Below are 14,333 nucleotides of genomic sequence, written 5' to 3' on the forward strand. Positions count from 1 at the left end.
ACTCTTCTCGACCTATCTCTCGACAATAGGTAGTCATCGTCAGTTTCCTCAACTTCCTCAGCATCTTCTGCTTCTTCTTCGACTTCATCAGGGATATGCAATTCAACATCAACATGCTCCACCTCAATAGGAATCTCTACTTGTTCCAGCTCTTCTGTTCTTCGACCATCATCAGTTTTCTTGAAAGCCATTTCAGCTTCATTGAAAACTACGTCTCGACTAGTGATACACCTCCTGTGACCTGGCTCTAGGCACCATAGCCTATAAGCTTTGACTCCTTCAGGGTATCCCATGAACATGCATTTCAGAGCTCTAGGTTCGACCTTGTCTTGCCTAATGTGAGCATAGCCTACGCAGCCAAATACTCTTAGTTTGTCGAGATCTGGTGGATGTCCCGACCAAACTTCTTCAGGTGTCTTCATATCTAACACTGTCGAAGGACATCTGTTTATCAGATATGTTGCTGTCGCAACAGCCTCAGCCCAGAACACCTTCTTTAACCCCGCACTAGTCAACATACATCTGACTCTCTCCAAAATAGTTCGATTAAACCTTTCAGCCAAACCATTTTGTTGTGGAGTACCTGCAGTAGTTCTATGCCTTGCAATACCAGAGGTAGCACAAAAACTGTCGAATGCCTCATTGCAAAATTCAAGGCCATTGTCGGTTCTCAACCTCTTGACCTTTCTGCCAGTCTGATTTTCAACCAGAGTCTTCCAACTTTTGAAATTCTCAAAAGTTTCATCCTTAGTCTTCTGGATGAATACCCATAATTTTCTGGAATAATCATCTACTATGGATAGGAAATACCTTGCCCCAGAATGTGATGCACACCTTGCAAGCCCCCAAAGATCAGCATGGATGTAGTCAAGGGATCCATGTGTTCTTTGTTTGCCTTTGTTGAACTTCACTCTGCAAGATTTTCCAAGTACACAGGGTTCACAAAACTTCAGCTTTTCGACTTTGTCTCCACCAAGTAGATTTTGTTTCCCTAATTCGACCAGACCCCTTTCACTGACATGGCCCAATCTCATGTGCCAGATTCGACAAAGGTTTCGTGGATGTAACATTTGTCGAACCACTTACAACTTCAGCCTCAAGGGTATACAAGCCTTGTTTCTTCACGCCTCTCAAGACTTCCTTCGAACCCTTTATGACTCTTATGATACTTTTCTCTCCTTGGAAAACATATCCTTTCTTGTCGAATTCACCAAGAGAAAGCAGATTTCTCTTCAAATCAGGAACATACCTGACTTCAGTCAACAACCTTATTGACTCATCATGGAGCTTGAATCTAACAGATCCAATACCTGCAATCTTGCAAGCCTTGTTGTTTCCCAGCAATACTGATCCACCATCTTGATCACATAATTCCTCGAACAAGTCTTTGTTTGGAGTCATGTGCCAAGTGCAACCTGAATCCATAATCCATTCTCTTCTCGAGTCACTGCTTGAAACCACAAGAACATCAGATGATTCAAAATCATCTTGAACAATGGCTGCATTGCCATTATCCTTGCCTCTATGATCTTTCAGGCGTTCAGGGCACACCTTTCTTGTGTGACCCTCCTTCTTACAATGATAGCATCGAATGCCAGATGCTTCGCCACTGTAAGACTTCGACTGGCTTTTTCCCTTCATCATCAATCTTTACATCAATATTTTCAAGATCAAGAATCAGCTTATTGAACATATCCAACTGCTCAGCCAATACTTTGTCTTCAATCATCTTGAATGACTACAAAGCTTGCTTCAGGTAGAGTCGATTTACCAGCGATTTGGTCATATACAAACTTTCAAGTTTCGCCCATAACCCTGATGCCGTCATCTCCTTTGATACCTGTCGTAGAACCTTATCACCAAGGCTCAAAATAATTGCGCTGTGTGCTTTCTCGATCATAGTTGTCTTCTCCGCTGCCGTTAATGCAACATTCATGGCTGCCTCTCCCTTCAACGCTTCCAAACAACCCTGCTGAACCAGTAGGGCTTTCATCTTCAAGCGCCACAGACCGAAATCATTCACTCCGGTGAACTTTTCAATCTCATACTTTGTTGACGGCATCTTCTCCACGCTCACCACACCAATTTGTTGTGAATTCAATGCCAAGAACAAAGTATAAACCAAGGAAGAATAAAGGACAAGGAAGAAGAGGAACACAATAATTGGTTATAACTGCTATTCTTTTACTTTCTCTTAGAACAAGATTACAAGTTTACAAGAATAACAAATAACCTCTCTCACCCTAAATTAGGATTTGCAACTTAGCAATGATGAGAGACTAGTATGCTATTTATAATAAAACCTAACATACTAACCAATGGGCTTTTTCAGCAAGGTCCATTACACAAGCCAACTTAATAAACAAGCTAACTTAACAAATTAAGGTTTAAACACTAAAACCTAATTTAACATGCTAACAACCCTAGCATCTTCGACACAAGCATGTGAACAACCTTCGACTTCATGCTTAACCCTGTCGAACCAAGAAGCTACCCTTCGGCCATACTAGAGTTCGATCCAATATCTCACAAATCTCCACCTTGGATCTAACTCTACAATATCAAGGGAACAAACTAGCTTTCTTCATGCAGCTTTAGCAACTGCATACAGTGGAAAAACTTACAACTCGGTAATGTCTTGGTGATCATATCAGCAACATTGTCTTCAGTCGAAACCTTCAGCACTTGGACTTCTCCACGCTCGATTACTCCTCTGACGAAATGCAGCCTCACATCAATGTGCTTAGTTCGCTCATGATAGGCTGAATTCTTCGACAGGTGTATTGCACTTTGACTATCACATTTAACAGTGATACCTCGACCTTGAAGTTTCAGCTCCTTCGCAAAACCTTCAAGCCACAATGCTTCTTTCACAGCTTCAGTTAATGCAATATACTCCGCTTCAGTGGTTGATAGAGCAACAACCTTTTGAAGTGTTGCTTTCCAACTGATTGTTGTGCCAAACATAGTGAAAACATATCCAGAAATAGATTTTCTGGAATCCCTACAACCTGCATAATCAGAGTCGACATATCCTTCGATTACTGCTTTACTATCTTCACCTAAGGCTCCACCATAAATTAGGACTCTATTCAGAGACCCATTTATGTACCTTAAAATCCACTTCAATGCTTGCCAGTGAGCCTTTCCAGGATTCGCCATGTACCTGCTTACAAGACTGACTGCGTAAGCTATGTCGGGTCTAGTACAAACCATAGCATACATCAAAGAACCGACTATATTAGCATATGGGATGCTATTCATATAGGCTCTTTCGACATCAGTACTGGGACACTGATCAATACTCAGCTTGAATTGAGGGTTTGTTGGAGTCACAACTGGCTTCGAATTCGACATACCAAACTTTTCAAGAATCTTCCGTAGATATGCCTCTTGAGATAGACATAACTTCGAATGCTTTCTATCTCTTCGAATGTCAATTCCAAGAATCCTGGAAGCATCTCCCAGATCCTTCATATCGAACTCCTTATTGAGTTCAGCCTTCACCCTCATCACATCTTCGACACTGTTGCTTGCTATGAGAATATCATCAACATAAAGCAACAAAATAACAAATGAATTACCAGGTCGAAATCTGAAGTAAACACAGTGGTCGAACTGACTTCTAATGAAACTTATGTGTGCCATGAACTTGTCGAATCTCCTATTCCACTGTCGAGGAGATTGTTTCAGCCCATATAAAGATCTTTTTAGCTTGCACACATAATCTTCCTTTCCCTTTTCGACATACCCTTCAGGTTGCCTCATCAGGATCGTTTCATCTAAATCACCATACAAGAACGCAGTATTCACATCCATTTGTTCCAGTTCAAGGTCGAACTGTGCCACCATGGCAAGCAACATTCGAATGGACCTATGCTTCACAACAAGAGAGAACACATCATTGAAGTCGACACCTTCTTTCTGAGTGAAACCCCTTGCGACCAGTCTTGCCTTGTATCTTTTCGACGTCACTCCTTCAATTCCTTCCTTAACTTTGAAAATCCATTTACAGTTGACTAACCTTGCCCCAACAAGTTTCTTGATCAGTTCCCAAGTGTGATTATCATGAAGAGATTTCATCTCATTATCCATGGCCTTCAGCCATTCAGTCTTATTTTGACTCCTCATAACTTCCTTATAATCTCTAGGTTCATCATCAAGAACCTCACTGGCAGAGATTAATGCATAAGTTATAAGATCTGCATACCCAAGTCTCTGAGGTGGTTTGATGACTCTTCTCGACCTATCTCTCGACAATAGGTAGTCATCGTCAGTTTCCTCAACTTCCTCAGCATCTTCTGCTTCTTCTTCGACTTCATCAGGGATATGCAATTCAGCATCAACATGCTCCACCTCAACAGGAATCTCTACCTGTTCCAGCTCTTCTGTTCTTCGACCATCATCAGTTTTCTTGAAAGCCATTTCAGCTTCATTGAAAACTACGTCTCGACTGGTGATACACCTCCTGTGACCTGGCTCTAGGCACCATAGCCTATAAGCTTTGACTCCTTCAGGGTATCCCATGAACATGCATTTCAGAGCTCTAGGTTCGACCTTGTCTTGCCTAATGTGAGCATAGCCTACGCAGCTTAGTTTGTCGAGATCTGGTGGATGTCCCGACCAAACTTCTTCAGGTGTCTTCATATCTAACGCTGTCGAAGGACATCTGTTTATCAGATATGTTGCTGTCGCAACAGCCTCAGCCCAGAACACCTTCTTTAACCCCGCACTAGTCAACATACATCTGACTCTCTCCAAAATAGTTCGATTAAACCTTTCAGCCAAACCATTTTGTTGTGGAGTACCTGCAGTAGTTCTATGCCTTGCAATACCAGAGGTAGCACAAAAACTGTCGAATGCCTCATTGCAAAATTCAAGGCCATTGTCGGTTCTCAACCTCTTGACCTTTCTACCAGTCTGATTTTCAACCAGAGTCTTCCAACTTTTGAAATTCTCAAAAGTTTCATCCTTAGTCTTCTGGATGAATACCCATAATTTTCTGGAATAATCATCTACTTTGGATAGGAAATACCTTGCCCCAGAATGTGATGCACACCTTGCAGGCCCCCAAAGATCAGCATGGATGTAGTCAAGGGATCCATGTGTTCTTTGTTTGCCTTTGTTGAACTTCACTCTGCAAGATTTTCCAAGTACACAGGGTTCACAAAACTTCAGCTTTTCGACTTTGTCTCCACCAAGTAGATTTTGTTTCCCTAATTCGACCAGACCCCTTTCACTGACATGGCCCAATCTCATGTGCCAGATTTTTGTCTTCGACAAAGGTTTCGTGGATACAACATTTGTCGAACCACTTACAACTTCAGCCTCAAGGGTATACAAGCCTTGTTTCTTCACGCCTCTCAAGACTTCCTTCGAACCCTTCATGACTCTTAGGATACTTTTCTCTCCTTGGAAAATATATCCTTTCTTGTCGAATTCACCAAGAGAAAGCAGATTTCTCTTCAAATCAGGAACATACCTGACTTCAGTCAACAACCTTATTGACTCATCATGGAGCTTGAATCTAACAGATCCAATACCTGCAATCTTGCAAGCCTTGTTGTTTCCCAGCAATACTGATCCACCATCTTGATCACATAATTCCTCGAACAAGTCTTTGTTTGGAGTCATGTGCCAAGTGCAACCTGAATCCATAATCCATTCTCTTCTCGAGTCACTGCTTGAAACCACAAGAACATCAGATGATTCAAAATCATCTTGAACAATGGCTGCATTGCCATTATCCTTGCCTCCATGATCTTTCAGGCGTTCAGGGAACACCTTTCTTGTGTGACCCTCCTTCTTACAATGATAGCATCGAATGCCAGATGCTTCGCCACTGTAAGACTTCGACTGGCTTTTGCCCTTCATCATCAATCTTTACATCAATATTTTCAAGATCAAGAATCAGCTTATTGAACATATCCAACTGCTCAGCCAATACTTTGTCTTCAATCATCTTGAATGAATACAAAACTTGGTTCAGGTAGAGTCGATTTACCAGCGATTTGGTCATATACAAACTTTCAAGTTTCGCCCATAACCCTGATGCCGTCGTCTCCTTTGATACCTTTCGTAGAACCTTATCACCAAGGCTCAACAGAATTGCGCTGTGTGCTTTCTCGATCATAGTTGTCTTCTCCGCTGCCGTTAATGCAGCATTCATGGCTGCCTCTCCCTTCAACGCTTCCAAACAACCCTGCTGAACCAGTAGGGCTTTCATCTTCAAGCGCCACAGACCGAAATCATTCACTCCGGTGAACTTTTCAATCTCATACTTTGTTGACGGCATCTTTTCCACGCTCACCGCACCAATTTGTTGTGAATTCAATGCCAAGAACAAAGTATAAACCAAGGAAGAATAAAGGACAAGGAAGAAGAGGAACACAATAATTGGTTATAACTGCTATTCTTTTACTTTCTCTTAGAACAAGATTACAAGTTTACAAGAATAACAAATAACCTCTCTCACCCTAAATTAGGATTTGCAACTTAGCAATGATGAGAGACTAGTATGCTATTTATAATAAAACCTAACATACTAACTAATGGGCTTTTTCAGCAAGGCCCATTACACAAGCCAACTTAATAAACAAGCTAACTTAACAAATTAAGGTTTAAACACTAAAACCTAATTTAACATGCTAACAACCCTAGCATCTTCGACACAAGCATGTGAACAACCTTCGACTTCATGCTTAACCCTGTCGTGTGAAGAGAAGCTTCTCAATGATATATATGTGTTTTGATGAAGACAAATCTCTAAATAACAATAATGCAAAGATGAGTTGTTAAAGTTAAAATGTCAAAGATCAAGGCTTTGGAATCAAGAATATCAAGGATCAAGGCTTTGGAATCAAGCTTGCACTTCAAGAAGGTATAATGACTATACTTACATTCTCTAAAGTCTTAGATGCTCAAAAAAAATCAACCAACCATTGCATATACCATCCATGATAATAGCAAACATTTGCAAAATCTTGTATTCAAGTTTTACACTGGGTAAATCGATTTACCATAACATGAAATCGATTTGCCACTGTCTTAAAACATTTCCAAAAGCAAAAATTCACTTTTTGCACTATGGAAATCGATTTACCTAAAGAGGAAATCGATTTCCCACTGTTTGTTTTTGAAATTTTGTTAACGTTACATGCATGAAATCGATTTCATGCTAAGGGAAATCGATTTCCCCTGTACGTTTTTTGAAAAACAGCAACATTTCATAGCACCTTTCCACACACCTTTTCATTGAAACATTTCCTTTAATCTTGGCAATTGTTCATGATTAATCTACAGAAACTTATGATATTTCAAGGGGTGTTATGTACATCTATATATACTCAAAATTTCAAATTCATTCTTCACCTCTTCCAATCAAAAACTCTTAGAGATTTTCAGAAATTCACATTGTTTTTCTTCAATCTTTTTCAAGATATTTTCTACACACTTTCATATCATCCAAACTAGAAAATATTTTGAGCAATCTATTACTTTAAAGAATTGTGAATTATTATCATTGGAAGGGAAGATCAATCAAGTGATTGATACATTGTTCTACTATTCAAACTCTTATACAAAATCAAATACTTGTTGTATTCTTGTTATCCAGGATTGTTGGAAACAAGTTAGACACTTTGAGAGGATTGTTCTCATAAGTGGTCTTAGTGAAAAATCCAAGAGGATTGTTCTTGGTCCAAGAGGATTGTTCTTGGTGTTTGGTTAGGCTTGTACAAGATACCAATTATATTGAAATCTCTTACTGCGTAAGGGGACTGGAGTACTCTCGGTTTGTGAGGGGAACCAGGATATATCCTTGTGTCATTTATTTTTCTGCACTTTACATCTTTTAGTAATATTACCATAAACCAGAAAAATAATCACTTTACACCATAAAACCAAAAAAGTTATAAAGTACCTAATTCACCCCCCCTCTTAGGCATATCTGATACTTACATGTCGAACCAAGAAGCTACCCTTCGGCCATACTAGAGTTCGATCCAATATCTCACATATGTGGATTTTTATATTTGGAGTCTAGTCAATGGGGGAAAGGGACCTAACGGGTGTTTTTTTGGTGGTGGAAATTTGGCGGGCTCCTTGAGAAGTGGGGATAGAAATCTATATCAAAGAGCTGTGGACGGGGAAGGAGGATCATGTCAAACAAATTTGACACCGACACAGTTAGAAATAGTAAGACAATTGGCTAGACGCGAGTCAGAGGAACGTGAGGCGGCATTGAAGGCCCAAATAGAGGCGACAATGAAGGCCCAAATGGAGACACTGAAGGGTGATCATCAAAGGGAAATGGAGGCAATGGCGAAGAGACAAGCTGATATGGAGGAGCAAATGCGGCAATTTATGCAAGCTTTTGGTGGTAATCGCAACGTTGGTGGCCAACAGTCGAGGGATGATAACAACGACAATGATGTTGATGTTACCGACTTTATCGATCCAGATGATCCATTTAGTTAATTTTATTTTTATTTTGTTTGGATTTAAATTTGTGTAACATACTAATGAGTTTATAATTATATTTTAAATTTAGAAATTTTAAATTTTAAATTTTAGTATATTAATTTTATTATATTAACTTTAATATATATTAATTTTATTAATTTATATATTTTGATATATTTAGTTTATAAATTTAATTTATAATATTTAATTTATAAATTTAATTTATTAATATAATTCATTAATTTATATATTTTGATATATTTAGTTTATAAATTTAATTTATAATATTTAATTTATAAATTTAATTTATTAATTTATATTAATATATCAAAATATATTATATTAATATATCAAAAAACATAATTTAATAAATCTAAAATTAATTTAATGTAATAGAAATTAATTCATTTTTTTTAAAAAAAGCAGAATTTGCGACGTGATTTCCACGTCACAAATTAGTGACATGTAAATCACGTCGCAAATAAAAACGTACTGTAACAAATAAAAAAGAAGTTTGCCACGTGAATTTCATGTCACTAATTTGTGACGTGGAAATCACGTCGCAAATAACCTTTTACTTTTTCTGCACACCTGCTCTGACTGCTGCTCTGACTTTATGGGTTAAGTTTCCTATGTAATATGTTGCGACGTGAAAATCACGTGGCAACTTTGTGACATGGGAATCACGTCGCAACAAAGTTGCCACGCGCTCCCTTGCAACATATTTTTTCACGTCGCAAAAATTATTTAGTGACGTGCTTTTGACTGTTGTGACGTGTTTTACACGTCCCAAATTACCTTTTTTTTTGTAGTGTAAATGATACCAAACAAAAGCTTAGGCATTTTCATAGATAACTCGAAAGTGAAAACATGCCATAAAAAACTATACTGCAAAATTAACGATTTCGAAGATGTTATATTAAAAAGTGACATACTGTCATGTTATTGCTGAAGTGATCTCAAACGCTCAATCAAGTGAGAACCAACATCAATGCAATGAGCCTGACGCTTCTCGTTATCCAGGACCTTGAGTACTGCAAGACCCTCCGACAAAACATACAGGGTTCCCACCAAAAGTATTAAATTGAATCTTCTGGGCCATCACACTTGCTATTTCTGGAGTTGTAACTACAACTCCTAATGGAAAACTGTTGCCAATATTCTGATATAGATTAACAGAGATACAACTGAGTAATTGTAGAAGATAAGAAAGTTAAAAAGATGGAAGAAAATATATTCTAATCCTATAATAAAAATATAGAAAAAGTAAAAAAGTATACTATAATTATTAAAAGATAGCATAACAAAAAAAATCTCTATCTAAGACTTAAGGAAAAACATAAAACGAATCTTAAATGATATACATCTGTGCTTAACGAACCTCCTACTCCTAGAGACAAATGCAATGCTGCACTTCAAATGCATAAATAAGGTTTCAAGGTTTCAGGAAGAGCTTGTCACCGAGTTCTTTGAGGGATTGTTTTTTGTCCTTAGGCTTTGAAGAGATGATAGTTTTATGGTCATATCGAAGATAGCCAGCCCTGAGACGGAGATCATTCTAAATAAATGGCTAAGCCTTCTGGTCAATGAACTTCTGAGCAGCAACAATTTCCTTTGCTGATTCCTTAGTTCTTGTTGTTGCTTCAGTAGGTGGCAATGGTTGAAGAAAGAACCTTTCTTTCAATGGTAGCTTAAGGCCTCTTGCTTCATCAGAGTTCAGTGTTCCAACTGCCAAATTCCATAAATCAGTTCATTCAACTAAACAGGCATTTGCATTTGCATTAGGCAGCTCAAATACATTCAAGTAAACATCAATGTGAATTCCCATGGGATTTATACATTGAGCACTGATTTCAATTTTTGCAGTTAATGGCACTAATCATGTCCTGAAAGCTAATCAAGTTAATTTTTGCAGTTAACTTGACTAAAATGGACAGTCCACGTGCACACACAAAACGTGACAACTATACTGAAACATTCAAGCTATCATTTGCGAATTAAGGAGAAAATTGGCTATAATAAATGAATATATGAGAATCTTACCTTCCTTCCCACCAATCTTCATTCACATACTTCATCTTTCGATATGTTTCTGACTTCGCATGAATGCGATAGTTAGATCCATTAATTCAATCAGATAGAACGCTTACGACCCAAAATATGCATTTCTTAGTTGTTTTCCTCCTTTTGGCCCTTTAAATAGGCCGGGATCGGCGGAAAGATATAAGTACAGTATGTTGTCACCTGTGTAAATCGGACAATAGAAAATTATAGCAAATAAAAAATTCAAGATACAATAGTGTAACACCCCTTACTAACCCCGCGGCAATTTAAACAAGTATTCAGAGTACATGAAAATAAGGGTGCCACAATTATAATAAATAAACATCATTCAGTCATGTCATGCATTCACTGGGGTAATCATCATAATTAAAATGTTTCATGTTAACACAGCGGAAATTAAATCAAACGGACTAAGTTTAACATCTTTAAAACTTATCCTTCAAAACATCAAGACATAACTAGAGTTATCAAACATAAACTCTAAACATCGCGTCCCCAGTGTTACAACTATCAGAGCATGACACCTGACACTAACTAAATAACTGACTCATGAGCTAATCCTCACCGAGTCGAACAACCGCTATCCTCAATCTGAAAACGACAACATGTAAGGGTGAGTCTCATCATAATTAACAAATGTTATAAGGTCATAAAGCAATAACACATTACAGTTGCATCGTTCACCCAATTGTTTCATAACAGACATTCAAAACAAGTTTCACCATCACAAACATATAACCAACACACCATCAACATTTACAACACTGGAATACATCCAATCATGTTATAAAATTATGCATATGTATGAACTGACACTATGCATGTGGTACCAACATCATCCAATGGGAATAACCCATGACCGATCCAACATCATCAAGATACGGCCCTGCCAGCACATATTCCACACAATGGGAATCATGCCCTTCACTGATCCAACACATCTTCATGGATACAACATCATCAATGAATATGAATGAATGCAACATATACAACATACTTATATCATCATCATCATCATCATCATCATCATCTATGTCCATACTTTCTGTAGTAACCTTCAAGACCAAGAAAACTACGAATCTCCGACACTGACTTCGGAGCTTCCCACTGAGATACCGCTTCTATCTTTGTAGGATCAACAGCAATACCATTCTTAGAAATCATGTGTCCCAGAAAACTGACCTCTTCCAACCAAAATTCACACTTCGATAGTTTGGCAAAAAGTTGCTTCTCTTTTAACAACTCTAACACAGTCCTGAGATGTTCCGCATGTTCTTCTTCGTTCTTAGAATATATTAGGATATCATCTATAAACACCACTACGAACTTATCGAGATAAGGATGAAATATCCTATTCATATACTCCATAAATACACCAGGTGCATTAGTAACCCCAAACGGCATTACCGAATACTCATAATGCCCATACCTTGTTCTGAAAGCAGTCTTCTGAATATCATCGTCTTTCACACGAATCTGGTGATACCCATACCTCTGATCAATCTTACTAAACACACATGCTCCAACCAGTTGATCCATCAAATCATCAATCCTCGGCAAGGGATACCGATTCTTGATAGTAACCTTGTTCAATTGTCTGTAATCCACACACAACCTCATTGAACCTTCTTTCTTCTTCACTAACAACACAGGCGCACCCCACGGAGAAACACTAGGACGAATGAATTTCTTCTCAAGTAACTCTTCCAACTGCTTCTTCAGTTCAGTCAACTCAGACGGTGACATACGATACGGTGCCATCGACACTGGACTAGTTCCCGGAATCAACTCAATGGAAAACTCTACTTCTCTTTCTGGTGGTAATTCATTCACTTCTTCGAAAAAACTTCTGGAAAATCACATACTACTGGTAATTCGCTACTCACTACTTTTTCCCTCGAATTCGCCAACGCAAACAACATAAACACCGTTGCACCATTCTTGATAGCTTCCTCCACCTGTCTAGTCGTCATTTCCAGATCATCAGAATTAACTTCTTCAGGAAAGATTACTGTCTTCGAAAAACAGTTGATGTGAACACGGTTAAATTCTAACCAGTTCATTCCCAGGATTACATCAAGTTGTTTCAACGGAAGGCACACTAAGTCCATCCCGAATTCTCTACCAAAAATGTCAACCGGACAGTTCAAGCATGCAGACGAAGTAGCTACTGAACCCGACGCAAGAGTATCAATAACCATACTTCCATTTGTTTCAGATATTTCCAAATTCAACCTCTTAGCACAATCCAAAGAAATAAAAGAATGAGTTGCTCCAGTATCAATAATCGCAACTAAAGGTGTCCCATGAATAAAACACGTACCTTTAATTAGTCTATCCTCCGGAGTGGTCTCTGATCCAGACAAAGCAAAAACCTTTCCTCCAGCTTAGTTCTTCTTCGGTTTAGGACATTGTGGGCTAATGTGACCTTTTTCACCACAATTGTAACAAGTCACAACCTTCTTCTTACAATCAGCGACAACATGACCCACTTCTTCACACTTGAAGCACTTCTTCTGGTTCAGTTTGCACTCATTCCTACGGTGCCCGACTGTAGCAACCTGCCTAAAAAAATTTATGCTTTCGAGTCGCCACCTATTCTGAAGGGCGAATAGGAACCCTACGCAGATAAGAGATTGAGGGTAAGTTATTATAATCAGGCTGAGGGAAGGTATGAGGCACCCTCAGCCCTTTCCTAAAGGCTAACATTCAAAGATTAGGGTTGCATGGCAGGAATTAGGGAGAGATGTGGCAAACAGAATTTTAGGACACGATTGAGATTTTGAAGAGGGGGACTCGCCTTGTTGCCAAGTGCCTACGTACCTCCTTAGGGAGGATCAGAGTCTACGTAGTTCGGGAAGAGTTGTACGCCATTTAGAGTTTGAATTTGATTTGATATGGTTTTTTAGAGGCTTTTTGGTTAGCCTATCGCAGTTTGTTTTGTCTTTGTAATTTGAATGGAGTTTAGAATTATTTGAAAATGTGGGCGTACAACCCTGATTTGGCACTATTAACCGCGATAATCGATTGATTCAATTACCATAGTTAAAAGATTTGAAATTTGCATCACTACCAATTTCAATCGATTGATTCGATTATCACTAATAATGAATTAAGGTATATTTTAATAATTTTTATAGAATTTTAAATGCATTGTTACCCCTCGCAATCGATTGATTCGATTAAAAAGAATAACAAGTTAAATCGAGGGAAAAAACGATTAATCATCACAACTAATAAAATAGTTGCAACCATTTAACCAAATAATAGAAATCATATTTTATTTAATTAAATAACATTTTAATTAAAAATATTGTTAACCATAGCGATTAATCGATTTAATCGGCACGAATAACAAATTATAATTTTTAATAACACTATCAAATATATTTTTTTTTATTTACCAAAAATAAATATTAATCACTTAATTAAACATTTAATTATATGAAAGAAATAATTAAAACTAAATATATTAATTAAATTAAATTAGTTATTAGGATTTTTATTCAATGTGGCTGCTGTTATGGTGTATGGTATGGGTGATGAACCAGGAGCGTTGGATCTGATTTGGGGGCAGGATCAGGGGATGAGATCTGAGGGCGCATAGTGGTGGTTTGAAATTAAGGCACACTGGATCATGTTTAGAAAATCAGAAAAAATACATGTGGGAGCAAGGATTCGAACCCCCTCCCCCACGCTCACACAAACAGTTCGCTGCCACCCCAGCCACACAACGTGCGTGTTTAAGATTCACCCCCATCGAATTATATATAAAACAACAAAAATAAAAGGGTTTCAGCGCGCGA

This window comes from Vicia villosa, unplaced genomic scaffold (genome assembly GCF_029867415.1).
Source record: "Vicia villosa cultivar HV-30 ecotype Madison, WI unplaced genomic scaffold, Vvil1.0 ctg.003745F_1_1, whole genome shotgun sequence".
Classification (NCBI taxonomy): Eukaryota; Viridiplantae; Streptophyta; class Magnoliopsida; order Fabales; family Fabaceae; genus Vicia; species Vicia villosa.